This window comes from Peromyscus eremicus, chromosome 14 (assembly GCF_949786415.1).
Source record: "Peromyscus eremicus chromosome 14, PerEre_H2_v1, whole genome shotgun sequence".
Taxonomy (NCBI): domain Eukaryota; kingdom Metazoa; phylum Chordata; class Mammalia; order Rodentia; family Cricetidae; genus Peromyscus; species Peromyscus eremicus.
In genome coordinates this window covers 12,110,461-12,125,501 of record NC_081430.1, presented here as the reverse complement: position 1 = coordinate 12,125,501, position 15,041 = coordinate 12,110,461, and the positions used below count along the sequence as shown (strand labels likewise).

The 15,041-nt window shown below is 37.0% G+C and overlaps 1 protein-coding gene across 4 annotated transcripts in view; it reads right to left on the bottom strand.

The window, feature by feature from the left end:
* Positions 1-15,041, bottom strand: part of Immp2l (inner mitochondrial membrane peptidase subunit 2) — an 858,278-nt gene that overhangs the window by 359,867 nt on the left and 483,370 nt on the right. The window lies entirely within an intron of this gene.

Sequence of the window (15,041 nt, the reverse complement as noted above, 5' to 3'; positions counted from 1 at the left end):
ATCTCATTGAGTTGCTGTTGCTGATGCTCCAGCCCAGAATCCCAGGGAGTGGAGCTGACCTACTGAAAGACTGCAGGATGACAGAAATGCATTGGATTTCTAGTATTAGTAAAAAGTGTTTGCTGCCACTTATTTTAACTTTATTTACTACCTTGTCAGACAAAAAATGTATATGGTGAGAAAAAATAAAGCTTCTCTCTGTCTCTGTCTCTGTCTCTCTTTATCACACACACACACACACACACACACACACACACACACACACACACACACACTATATCATCAGGTGCATGGGTGATGTGGAGGGAGCCAGGTTTAACATTGCTGGAGAGGTTAGAAGTAACCAAGGAAAGATGACCAGAACCATTCACATGGTGACAGGATTGAGTACGAGATGGCATAACATTCACAAACATACACACTCAAATAGTAATCAATACATATTTTTCTTTCTTATTAAATGGAGAGGTTCTTAAGAAGTCATGTATCAGTAGCAGTAACAGTACCCAGTACCAGGTATTAAATACTAAAACCATTTTGTGAAAAGAGCCCAGTGTCTGCAAAATTGGTTGATGTGAGGCCAAAGTAAGGACACAGGAAGGACAACAAAGGAACATTTTTTGAGTATCAAATGCTATGAAAATGCTATGCCAAGGAAGTAGCAGGTGTGGGGAAGAAATCCTACAGTAATGTGAATGTCAAAAGAACATCAAATCAACCTGAAAGTGCTCTTAGCCACTAAATTGAAAAGATTGTGAGCAGCAAAATTAATCACTATTGGACCATAAAATAAGTACTGACATGTCTAAACATTAATGTAGCATATAAAGTAATGGGAAAGAACATGCAAACTTCCCAAGCAGAATTTAAATTAAGTTATGTTGATATTCTGCCCTCTGAAAGCAGGAGAACTGTCCATTATGAGTAGCACCAAGGAACATGGCACAGAAAGGGGAGAACAGTACAGTGACCACCCAAAGTCTGGCAAACGTTACCTCAGCCAGGTGACCCACATTAGCACTAACAGTGAGAAACCCTGCTGATACTCAGCACTTGTAAAAAGACAACCTCTATGGACTTCCTCAAACTAAATACAAAACAAAACAGACAAAAAATACTCTCTAACTCCACTCTAACCATAAAAAATTCAACACACTATCATTCTACAGAGTCCATGTACACAAGCAGACACATCTTACTGACTCTGTTTTTCTGGAGAGCAAAAGGGGAAAAAAAAACAACAGGAAACCATGAAACAAAAACAAAAATGTGGAAGAGAGGTAGGAAGAAAGGAAGGGATGGGGGGGAAGGTGTTGTAGAATATTATTTTAAGATGTGTTACATCTGTTTATGCTGTGGAATATTTGCTTAATGATGCAAAGATGTGTTGCATTCTTTTATGTTGCATTTGTTTAACTCTTTGGAGCTGTGTTACTGTGCCTATCTAAAATACCTGGTTGGTCTAATAAAGAGTTGAATGCCAACAGCTGGGCAGAGAAAGGATAGATGGGGCTGGTAGGCAGAGAGAATAAATGGGAGGAGAAATCTGGGAAGAAGGAGGTCCAAAAAGCAAAAAAAAAAAACAAGAAATAGCAAGAGGAGAGAAGGATGCTAGGGGCCAGCCACAGAGTAAGAGTGAAAGTAAGATATACAGTAGTAAAAAAAGGAAAAAGTCCAGAGGCAAAAGGTAGATGGGTTAATTTAAGTTAAGAAAGCTATCAAGAAACAAGCCAAGCTAAAGCTGGGCATTCAAAAGTAAGAATAAGCCTCTGTGTGTCTTTATTTGGGAGCTGCGTGGCAGGCCCCCCAAAAGAGTAAAAACAACCAACAACAGGAAGGATACATAAAGCTTCAAAATATCTGTAAGGTCTATACAGATATAAGAGAATAACTGAAAAGTTCAGATGAAAGAAACTGAAGATCTACATGGGTTGGAATATATTCCTTGTTCATAGATAGACAGACTCAAGACTGCCAAGGAGTAAGTTTTGTTTTTAAATTTGATCTGTTGACTAAGTGCAGTCTTTAACACAGAAACCTGTTCTATAGATAGCAACAGGCTGATTCTAAAGTTCACATGGCAAGAAGAGAGGATCAAACACAGGCAACATAATGTTGAAGGAGAACAGAGTCCACAAACCATCACTACCTCAATTCAGCTGTTACTGTGAAGCTAGAGAAACTTTGGTACTTACAGAGGGACAAATACCTAGAAAAACAGAATGAAGAGTCCAGAAATACACATGGATAATAAATCACTACTCAATGGCAAGACAGCAAGGGCAACTCAATGGAGAAAGAGTAGTCTTTTCAACAAAGTCTTTTCAACAACACATGAGCTGGTAGATGTCCACTTAATTTAAAACAATTCTAGTAAAAGAAAGTTTACATACGGTCTTGGCTAGTTTTATGTCAACTTGACACAAGCTAAAGTCATCTGAGATGAGGAAACCTCAATTAAGAAAATTGAAAATGCCTCCATAACATTTGTCTATAGGTGATCCTGCATGGTATTTTCTTAATTAATGATTGATGGTATAGGGCCCATTGTAGATGGTGCCATACCTGGGCTGGTAGTTCTGGGTTCTATAAGAAAGCAGGCTGAGCAAGACATGAGGAGCAAGCCAGTAAATAAGCAACACCCCTCGGTGTCCTCTCCCTCAGCTCCTGCCTACAGGTTCTGCCCTGTTTGAGTTCCTGTCTGGTCATCCCGTGATGGTAAACAGTGCTGTGGAAGTGTAAGCCAAATAAACCCTTTCTTCCCCCAGTTGCTTTGGTCATGGTGTTTCTTCCTTGCAGCAATAGAAACACTAACTAAAACAAAAACTATAAAACTCCAAGAAGATAATAAAGAAGAACAGCTAGGTGAGGGTGGGTCAGGTTAGGTCATGGTAAGGTTTTAGATAAAACACTCATAGCAAGACCAATTTCTAACCACCACCACCCGCCCCAGTGAGACGGACTTGATTATAATTTTAAAAATCTGCTTTATAAAAAACACTTTAAGGACAAGAAAAGACAAATCATGGTTTGGGATAAAATATTTATGTAATACCTATCTACAAATAGGAAAAATTGTTAAAACTCAACAATAAGAAAAAATTGTGAACAGATGAATAAGAAAATTCGAATAGCCTCCACATCAAAGAAAATGCACAGATGGGTAAAAACACATAAAATAATCAACATCATATGTCATTATATAATTGTAGATTTAAGCAATGAACTGTCTCTCTATCTCTATCACACACACACACACACACACACACACACACACACACACACCCCTCTCAGAGTGACTAAAATCCAAATGTCAACAGCAAATGATGAAGACAGGGAGCACTGGGAATTGTCCATCCTCGTTAGTGGCACTGCAGTGTGGCACAGGCACTCTGAAACACTTCCACAGTCAATTACAAAACCAGGCACATGCTTACCACCAGCCATGATCCTTGGCATTTACTCAGTGTACAGCCAGATCAAGACCTGCACGGGAAGATTTATAGCAGCTTTCTTCAGATGGCTTCCTCTCAATAGGTAACAGACAAATTGTGGCACATTCCTAAGAACAACTACTCAGAAACAAATACAAACATAAACGAATAATTACAAGTGAACTATTGAGTTATGAAAAGATAGAGAGGGGCCATTAATGCATTGCCAGGTGAAGCGTGGCAGCCAGAAAAGGCCATACCACATGATTCTAATGATACGATATTGTGAAAAAAGGCAAAACAATGAGGAAGGAAAAATATTATATTAGTTATCAATGGTTAGAAGATGAGAAAGAAGGACCAGTCAGTATCAGTCTATATGCTGATAGAACACAGGGTGTTTGTAGTACAGGGAGCCAGTTCTTTATGACATTGTAATGGGAGATGTGCACATAGATTTTTGAAAACGCAGAGAATTTATAACACATAAAAATCTAGAGAAAATTATGAATTATAGCTAATAATAATGGTTATTGTTGAATCACCAATTCAGACAAATGTATATCAACTTAAGGAATGTACTATGCTAATATAACTTAATAATAAGGGAAATATTGAATGGGTGGAGAAGATAAGTATCATATGAATGTAAGTTCCACTCAATTTTTCTTTAAATATAATACTGCTCTAAAAATAAGCCTATACATTTCAAAAGTTCTTGCATCTGTGCTAAATATAAAGGACAATAAAATGCAAAATCTGTTTGATTGAATGATACAAATAAGAAATGTTAGGAAAATATCTCAAGACATAGAGATTATTTCTAATGGGGTTATTTTGAAAGAACTTCAAAGAGTAAAAATTTGAGTGGGATCTTGGGATGTGGTATTTAGAAGGAAAAAAAGAATCACTAACAATAATATGAAATCTGCTTGAAACAAAATTAAACTACTTTTCTTTCTTTGTGTTGCTGGAGGCTGATCCCAGGGCCTTGCACATACAAGGGAATGCCCCACCACGGTATTAAACTACCACCCCACTTTCCTTTCAATATGACTTCAATACATGGGATGTTATTTTGATAGCTATGACTCATTTTATGGCACTGTACCACAATCATTTTTAATAAAAAGGTCAGTTTTCATAAAGTCACTCATGTTATTAAGCATAAGACTATGCAGATGTACACATTTAGTTTGGGAGCAGCTATGTTTTTCTGTATTATATAAAAACCATACAATCTACATGAAGTAATTTGTCTATTTTATATGTTCTAAATAATATGTCCTATTTCATTACATTACTTATGGAATATCTGTCAAGGATCATAAGACATGTTGATATCTGACCAGTCAAATTTCCAAGGAAAAGACAGCAGTGGAAAATAAGGAGGATATTCATCAGTGGAGCATGACCTGCCACACAGCTTGGCCATGTACACCAGAAATAATATTCCTTATAAATGTGTGAATAAAAATGTAAGGCACACATACCCTAGAATTTTGATAACTGGGCATTGGGCAGGACCTCCAGTATAATGTTGAGCAGTAGCTAGCAGAAATTACACAGAATAATGTTGAAGAAAGTTATTCTTCTTTATCCAAATTTTAAAAAGGAAAGTGTTCAGCTTGTTGACACTGAATATCATGTTGACTGCTTATTTTTCTGAGATTCTCCTTATGAAAAATCCCTTCTATTTTCAGTTTGCTGATGCATTTTAATCAGGAAGGGTGTTAACTTTGGTTAAGTGCTGGTTCTAAACTCGATAAGATGGTCATGCTTCTTGAGCTGCCATTCACTAACTTTAGTAAACTTTTGAGTATTTTGACACTTAACCAATTGTACAGTCTTGAAGTAAACTATATTCAGTCAAGATAAATAATTCTTTTTATGTGGATTGACTTGCTAATATTTAATTAAGAATTTTCCATCTATGTTTATGGAGAAGGGTAAAACTGATCTTTTTTTTACTCTTGTTTCAACTTTTTACTCAAAAGATCAACACTATAATGAAGGTTTTTCCCCCTGAAAGTCCCATGGACATAGAAAAAAATTGGCAATATATGTAAATCTGGATCAATAAGAAAAGAAAGAAAACGAGACTACAAGTAAAATTCTACTTAAATTTACAGGTTGTATTTCACACTGACACTGGTGAAGAAGGGTGTAGAATACTCAAAAAAAATTGGAAAACACACAGCTGACCAATTTGCACTATCAGAGTTCAAAAGGTGCTTTAAAGCAACTGTTAAGGATGCCCAGCCACAGCCGGTACATTCACAACACACCCTTATACATGAGACTGGGAACTCGAGGAAGAAGGAGAGTGGAAAGATTTTAAAAGCCAGAGGAACAGGACGTCTGCTGTGATAAGTGCGTCTTCTGTATATGATAGTGAAACTAAACCCATGAAATCTCAAAATATAGATGTCTAAAGGAGACCTGAACAAGGGTAATATCAGCTGGCATACTAATGTGGATTGGGGCAATCTCATGGTCCACACCCCTAGGAGAAGGCAATTAACAATTAATGAGAGATGGGGAATTAGTCTTCCCAAGGGATAAACCTCCTAATTGATTATCTAATGCTAAGTGGTCAGCCCTAAAACATACACATGCATATGCCTAACACAATATGGACTTAGCAAGTTATATTCAAATATATTTTATGTATATTATATAATAAAATATTATATATTAAAAAGAGGCCATGGATATGAAGGGAGCAGGATGTGTATACCATGGAAGAGGTAGGTTGGAAGGAGGAGGAGGAGGAATTGACTTAAGTACAGTACACATCTATGAAATTTAAAAATAAATTAAAAGGGGTAATGTGAGAGTAACATAAAGATTAATGAAACAAAATATAACCCAGATATAAATACACATATGCATTACTTTACACTTTATAAAGTTTTCAAGCTGTCTAAAGAAATGATAATCTTCATAGTATTGAAGGCTAGAAAAATGATTATATGTGCAGAAAAAGAACCTTGATACTTTTTTAAATGGTATAAAATTTAACTTAAAATGATCACAGATGTAAATGTAAAATCTACAACTATGAAATAGAATTGGATCCTCTGAGGCACCAGCGTCCATCAGAACCAATACACTCCTCCTGCACCAATTAGAAAGAAGAGGTGAGGCCCTGAGCTCCCAGCTGGACAGCCCAGATCTCTAGCCCCTAGGCCCAGAGGGTGGGGGCACATACCATGCCCCTCCCCCCACCCATTGCAGCCCCAGATTCTCTCCAGCAGCACTCTCTCCTACCCACTCGCCAACCATCCCCTGCAGCACCAGCAAATCAAATGAACCCAAATGCCTTTCCTGTAGCCATTGGGAAGAAGAACAACCACCAGAGCCACAGGACCCACCAGTAGCCATTGGAGAAAGAGGGACTCACGGAGACACAGGCTCCACCTGTACAGACTGGAAGAAGGAATGAGTAGAGAGCAGTGTATAAACACATTCAACAATATGAAAAGCAATATGGCATCACCAGAAACTAGTAGTTTTACAACAGCAAGACCTGAACATCCCAATGCAGATGAATCAAAAGAAAATGACTTTAAAAATAACTTTATGAAGATGATAGAGGTCCTTAAAAAGGAAATGAAAAATTCCCTTAAAGAAATGGAGGAAAAGACAACCAAAATATTGGAATAAATCAAGAAATTCCTTAAAGAATGCCAAAAAGGCTAAGAAAAAAACAGGTGAAGGAAACAGTTTGAGACTTGAAAATTGAAATAGAGGCAATAAAGAAAACACAAACTGAGGGAACTCTGGAAAAGGAAAATCTGAGTAAATTAACAGGAACTCCCCAAAGCAAACATAACTGAAAGAATACAAGAGATGGAAGAGAGAATATCAGGCATTGAGGATACTATACAGGAAATCAATTCATTGGTCAAAGTAAGTGTTAAATTCAGCAAATTTTATAAATTTTGTTTTATAAAAACAAAACATCCAGAAAATCTAGGACACCATTAAAAGACCAAATTTAAGAATAACTGGGATAGAGGAGAAGAATTCCAGCTCAAAAGCACAGAAAATACATTCAACAGAATCACAGAAGACAATGTTTCCAACCTAAACAAAGCCATGTCTATGAAGGGATAAGAAGCATACAGAACACCAAATAGACTGCTCAAAAAAAAATCCCCTTGCCACATAATAATCAAAACACTAAACATACAGAATAAAGAAAGAATATTAAGAGTAGCAAAGGAAAAAGGCCAAGTAACACACAAAGGCAGACCTATCATAATTATACCCAACTTCTCAATGGAAACTCTAAAAGCCAGAAGGTCCCGAACAGACATTCTGCAGACACCAAGAGACCACGATGCCAGCCCAGACTATTAAACCCAGCAAAGCTCTCAATCAATAAACAGAGAAAACAAGATATTCCATGACAAAAGCATATTTAAACAATACAGATCCACAAATCCAGCCCTACAGGAAGAACTAGCAGGAAAACTCCAACCCAAGAAAGTTAGCTACACCTACCAAAACACAGGCCATACATAACCTCACACCAGCAAATCCCAAAAAAGGGAAACACACACACACACACTACAACCACCAACAATAAAATCAAAAATAACAAGAATTAACAATCACTGGTCATTAATATCCATTAATATCTATGGACTCAATTCTCCTATAAAAAAGACACAGACTAACAGAATGTATACAAAAACAGGATCCATCCTTCTGCTGCATACAAGAAACACACCTCAACCTCAAGGACAGACATTACCACAGAGTAAAGGCTTGGGAAAAGACTTTCCAATCAAATGGACCTAAGAAACAAGCTGGTGCTGCTATCCTAATATCCAACAAAATAGACTTCAAACTAAAATTAATCAAAAGAGATGGAGAAGGACATTACATATTCATCACAGGAAAAATCCATCAAGATGAAGTATCAATTCTGAACATTCATGCCCCAAATACAAGGACACCTACATTTGTAAAAGAAACATTACTAAAGCTTAAATCACATATCAAACCCCACATACTACCAGTGGAAGACTCCATCATTTCACTGGGGTGTTGGGGAAAAACCTGGTGCTAGAGAAATCCCCAGGAACCCACAAGGATGTCCCCAGCTAAGACTCCTAGCAATAGTGGAGAGGGTGTCTGAACTAGTCTCTCTCCTGTACTCAGATTGGTGATTACCCTAATTGTCATCATAGAACCTACATCCAGTGACTGATGGAAGAAGATGCAGAGGCCCACAGCCAAGCACTTGGCCAAGCTCCTGGAGTTCAGTTGAAGAGAAGGAGGAGGAACTATAGGATCAAGCGTAGGATCAAGCGGTCAAGATCATAAGAAAAACCACAGACCACTGATCCAAGCTATGGGGAGCCCACAGACTCTGGACTGACAGCTGGGGAGCCTGCATGGGACCGCACTAGGCCCTCTGCATGTGGGTGACAGTTGTGCGGCTTGATCTGTTTGTGGGATCCCTGGCAATGAGACCAGGACCTACCCTGGGTACATGAACTGGCTTTTTGGAGCCCATTCCCTAGGGTGTGATGCCTTACTTAGCCTTGATGCAGGGGTGAGGGGCTTATTCTTGCCCCAACTTTGTATGCCAGCCTGTGTTGACTACCCAAGGGAGGCCTTACCCCCTTGAGGAGTGAATGGGAGCTGGGATGTGGGGAGGTGAGGGGAATGGCAGAAGGGAAGGGAGGAGGAGCAGTGGTTATTATGTAAAATAAAAAAAAATAAAAAATAGAAGAATTATTGGAGAAAAATTTTTGTTAGTCCATGTTAGCTAAATATTTCTTAGATAGGACATCAAAAGTCTAACTACCTGGAAAATAAGCAATTGGTGCACTATACTTCATCCAAATGTAAAAACTGGTTTCTTTGAAAACTAGTTAAGAAAATTAAAAGTTAAGAAGTTGAAAATAATTATGAGACACATAGCTGATAAAGATCTGTAATTAGAACATACAAAGGAACAACTCTATAACAAGACTAAAAAGAGAAATATGTATTAAATGAGCAAAGCTTTTAGATAGAAATTTTGCAAAGAATCTACACAAGAGACAGTAAGCACAGCAAAAGAAAAATTTCTTAAGGAAAGGCAAAATTAAGTCACATTAAAATGTCACTACACACATACAAGCACTAAAATAACTGAGACAGACCAGTGCTTACACTTGGAAGGTTTGAATAACAACTTGAATTCTTGTGCATAATTGATGAAGTTGGAAAACAATACAACTACTTAGGACTTGCAATTCTTTGTCAATTCATATAAGACTTAGCAGTTGTATTCCTAAATACTATACATTGGGAATATAGAAACCATATGCTAATATTTATATAGCAATATTATTTATAATAGCCCCAAACTAGAAACAATCAAAGGTCCATTGATAGCTTAAGAAATAAAAAGGCTGCATATCTCTATTATAGACTACTACTAGAAATAAAATAAAGAAAATTATAGTTAATGCAATAAAATGGATAATCCCAAAAGGCATTGATTCAAAGAAGGTAGGCAGCCTGGCACAGTGGTATGTAACTGTAATCCCAGCTCCTCAGGATGCTGAGGCAGGAGAATGGCTTGGGTCCAGGAGTTCTGGGGTGCAGTGTATCCCTATTAGATATCCACACTAAATTCAGCATCATCTCCTGGACTATGGATGAACAGATTGCCTCAGGAGGGGTCAGGCAGCCCAAACCAGAAACAGAGCAGGTCAAAGAAGGGAGGCACATGGAGTTGATATGTATTGCTACAAAGTGCAGAACACAGTGACAGCAAGCATATCTGTGGTGGCAGAAATGAGAAGGGGTAATGGTGAATAACTCTGTCTTAAACAGTGAGGGTGTAGGGGTAAGAATGGGCTTTTCATGGTGACTTTGTAACAATTTGCAGACTGCACATTTCAAATAGTCAAATTTTGGCATGAGTATATTGTATTTCATGAATAAAAATACATAGGGTGAAAATGGTGTCTGGGGAACTAATGTTTAAGTTAGCTATTTCATATTCAGTTTTGTGCAGCACACATAATATATGGTATCTAAAGTACAATGATGTATTGAAGCCTAAAGGTGATTAGCACTCAAGCAAGTGATGCTTCCTAGCTGAGCTGAAGGTATATTTCATAACCCTCTTCTTATACGTACATCTATGCATCCATTCACCCACATACCTAGACCAGCTTTTGATCTAACATTGTTTGAACTCAACAGCTAAATATGCTTAAGTACAACATTAGTTCATTACTTACTCCATCTATGAATTTGATACAACCCCACCTTCTGATTTAGATATAACTCATCATTCATCCTGTTACCCAGGACTAATGGGTTCTTAATATGAGACTTTCAGTGCTAAAAACATGTAAGTTCAGGAAAATGAAGAAAAGCAAGTCACTCCAGGAACAACATGTCAAGACAGTAAGTATAAGGGTAGATGTGATCTTATAAGCACATCAACTACAAACTGGGTGTTTAGCTATTTTATTGATATCAGCAAACACTTACTTTCATTGTAGCAGGCACTAGCAATCCTTCCATATATTCTCTAGATAGAAATAGTATTGGATCAAACTATCACAAGCTTCATTCATTTCTCTATTCTGTAACCAAACAAGAAGAAGGAAACAAAAGGGGAAAGAACACAAAGAGAAGGAGGGAGACAGAGCGAGACAGGCGAGGAAGAAACCAATTGCAGAGAAAGCACTGTACTGTGAACCAGCAATGTTCAAGATTTAAATCTGTGCCACAAGAATTTACTGTTCTGAGGTTTAAGCACAGTAATTTCTATGCAACAGTTAGAATGAACATGGGCTGTGCAGTACTGGACATTTATTTTATCTGAGTAGTAGCAAATTATATCTGATCCTCTGAGAAACTTAGCTACTTCTAGAATAACAAGCTAAAACTACAGTATCAAACCACATTCCAGTACCTAAAACCTCATACTTTTAATAGGGGACCAGTAAATAATGTATTAGGAAAACAAAGGTGACAGATTATTAATTCAAGTTTATTGAGTAACACAAAGAAAAGCTATTCATGTATGCAATATATACTTCACTGCAGATCCTGTGCACTTGGAGTGATTCTACAACCATTTTATTAGCAATGTCAATAAAAAGATATTAAAAATAGTCAGAGGACATTGATAAAGGATCAAAGGAAACTCCATTCGAAAAGGTCAATTTCCTCAAGTCTAGAAAAATGTTAAGTTTTACTTATAACTACTATAAATTCTTCATACTATATCTTGTACATGACTTTGACCAGTTAAAGGTGCAATGTGGATTCCCCAACATACAGACAAGGGACAGGGAAAATATGCTACCAATTAACCTAGACATGTCCTTCTACACAAATTTACATTCAGGAAACTAATGTGAAAAGGTAAATACACATTTCTAAAGCTAGCAAGAAACAGACACAACACATAACTCTAAAAGTATATAAATATGAGCTAGTGGCTAATCATACATAGCTTCACAGGTGAGGCTATATAGTTAGAATGAGGCCTTGGAGGACAGAATAAAACAATAAACAGTGACTGCTTTTATGATGTGAAAGTAGGCAAACACACAGGTGACCATACAACCAAAGTTCTTGCCTCATGTATACATGGTGAGATCACCACTGATAGCAGTAAGAATTCTGAGAATATTGGGTGTACATTATGACCAGGCACTTGAAAATTACTATTTTTCTCTCCTACCAGCAAAAGGGAAGTCACAGAATTTTTTATTTAATACATAAATATTGTATCTATTATATATAAACACTACATATTACATATACATAAAATATATATACACATAAATACATAATACATTTTCATCAGAAAAGCCTGTAACTATTTGCATCCATCAACATAGCTCTTAGCCCCACTCCTATACGCAATCATTTGATTTGCAAGGAGCTGCTCATTCCAGCAAGCTCTTCGGGCCTCAGTTTCCCAACAAGGAAAGGAGAATGATAACAGTTCACCATTTAAGATTATTGTGAAGGTCAATGAGTTAATAATCACAAAGTGCTTTTAAAAAAGCTTAGCATATAGAATTTTGGGAACTTTCAATTCATTATTATGACTGTGTTTCATTTTAACCACTCCCTCCATTCTATCAATCTAAATCAAGAAATAAGGAATTTCAGAAGAAAGAAAATCCTAGAACAAACACAAGAAACACAAATTTCTAGACACAGCTGATTGCTCTTTGTAATGCGATTTCTTTAGGGTCAAAGTTAATTTTTTTTTTCCCAGAGTCCTTCCTCAGAATGAAATAGGCTGACTGACCTGGGACCTGCCATGAGCTGCCTTCTGGTCCAGCTCTACAAACAGACAATCAATGAGTCTAGATGAGCTCCTCTCTTCTGGGGCTTCAGAATACTTACCCCTAATCTAATGAGTTTGCATTTCAGGACTACAAACACTTTTTAAAACTTCTAATATGCTAACTTAACAAACGTTTTTCTGATATTTAATGTATTTATAGACATGATGCATTTGGAGTTTTTTACATTAAACTAACTTTGTCTCAGGCTTAAGAGACTCCTTAGTGGGGAAGAGACTTGCCTCTAAGCCTGACAACCTAAATTCTATCTCCAGGCCCCACGTGGTAGAGGAGAGAACTAACTCCCACACGTTGTTCTCTGAGGTCCACCTATGTGCCATTAGGCACATGCACAAACACACGCACACAGTAAATAAAATGTTTAAACAATCTTTTAAACTTCATCTCTAGACACTAAGCTAAATAATAGGCACTAGGATCCACAAGGGCAGGCTCTTCCCTCTCTCCTTTGCTCATCAGAAAGTTCATGATTGGGGTAAAAATTCAGGAAGTTAATCGTAAAGCATTAATAAAGTCATACAGTTCCCAGAAGAAATCAGAGATTTTATTGATGTCAACATTTTTAAAATACTGCTACTTGAATAAAAAGCTATCCAATTTCATTATGTCTCCTTGTAAAGGGGTATTTTTACAAACCCAATGACTTTAATTTCTATAGCTTCAGATGAGTGAATAAGAGGCTTTACAGACTTAGAATTGGTATTACTTGTGTTCCTAATGAACTCATTCAGATTCTAAACCTAACCATGACATCAGTAGATATCACCATGAGAGAGCTTTGCAATTAACAGGAATGATTTTTATTTATGAATGTTTTCAAGTGATTTGTTTTGCAACAGCGTAAGTATGCACATGAACTAAATGTCAAGGATCAATAATGAGAAGCCATCATAGCTGAACAGATATCTTGCTTATAGCTAGCAACACCGCTGTATTGGATCATTCAAATTGAAAATAAAAATTTTACAAGGAAAACTTAATTAACATTTTGTCATCATTACCCTGTTCTGCTATAAGCTGGCTTTCTTCATCAAGCTGTTAGGTGCTTCAATATTTAAATGCTTAACATGTCCTTAAACTACCATACACAGTAGGGAACATTAATCTGGAGATTCACGTTTTCAAGTTTACAGAGGTCTAATGGTTTTCAAGGCAGCTGTAAAGACGTACTCTTTCTGAAGTGGAGGTTTCAAAAAATCTAAAATGCAGCCAAGACTGATGAAAAAGTTAGAGAAGAAAGAGGAAGAGGAGGCCAGCACAAGAGACTCACAAGATGTAAGTGAGGCCCAAAGTGGAAGTCCCCGATTTCATGAGAAGGGCATGGAAGGCTTTAAAGCCCATTTCTGCAACATTATAAGATACCATTTTCTGTATTGGGTCAAACAATACCAAGCCAAGGCTGCTCTGTAGTCCCTAAATCCTAACCACAGCTTATCTTGTGAAAAGAGACCATTTTAACATCTGGGACTTTTATTAGCTAGCGAGGTAACTGATTGAACAGGGAAATAACATTTACAATACAAACAAACCCAGTTGTCTTTGCTTCAGGGCCTGGAGTTATTATTCAAGTATTTACTTTCTGGGTTTGTTCCTCTATTGAGATTTACATAATAGAATATTGGCCTTTTCAAATATCAGACAAGAAGGCCATCTAAACTAAAACAATTTAAGGTAATTAATTAAATGGAATTTTAAATCATCTAATAAAGGGATAATAAAAAGCTTGAAGCAAATCAGATGAAGAAAATGTAGATGATGGGACAGAGGGGTTTACATACCTATTTCCGGTGGCACTTTGAAGATACTGTTTTGTGAAGAAGTAAAAGGGTCATGGTGGTTCTACTTTCCTTGCTTCCCCACCACGCCCAGCTGGGGTAGTTCTTTAACCAAAATGAAGCTTTTTACTTGTGACCTATCACAAACTAGAAAGCAAAGAGCTCAGAGCTCTGGAATTCAAATACAGAATGTTTTCATTCCATTTTATATCTCACAAGGTTCCCTTTCCTTCTGGATATGATTTGTTTCTCACACTGATACTTTGCTTTCCCATCATGAAGACAGCCTTGACCTTGAATCTCTCCTTAGTTTTTCTTTTTATTATTTCTTTGATTTTTGAGATTATAATACTATCATTTCGACTTTCCCTTTCTGTCCTCTAAACCCTCCTATATACTCCTGGCTGTCTTTCAAATTCATGGCCTCTTTTTTTCATTAAGTGCTCTTACATATATGTATATGCATGTATTATTCC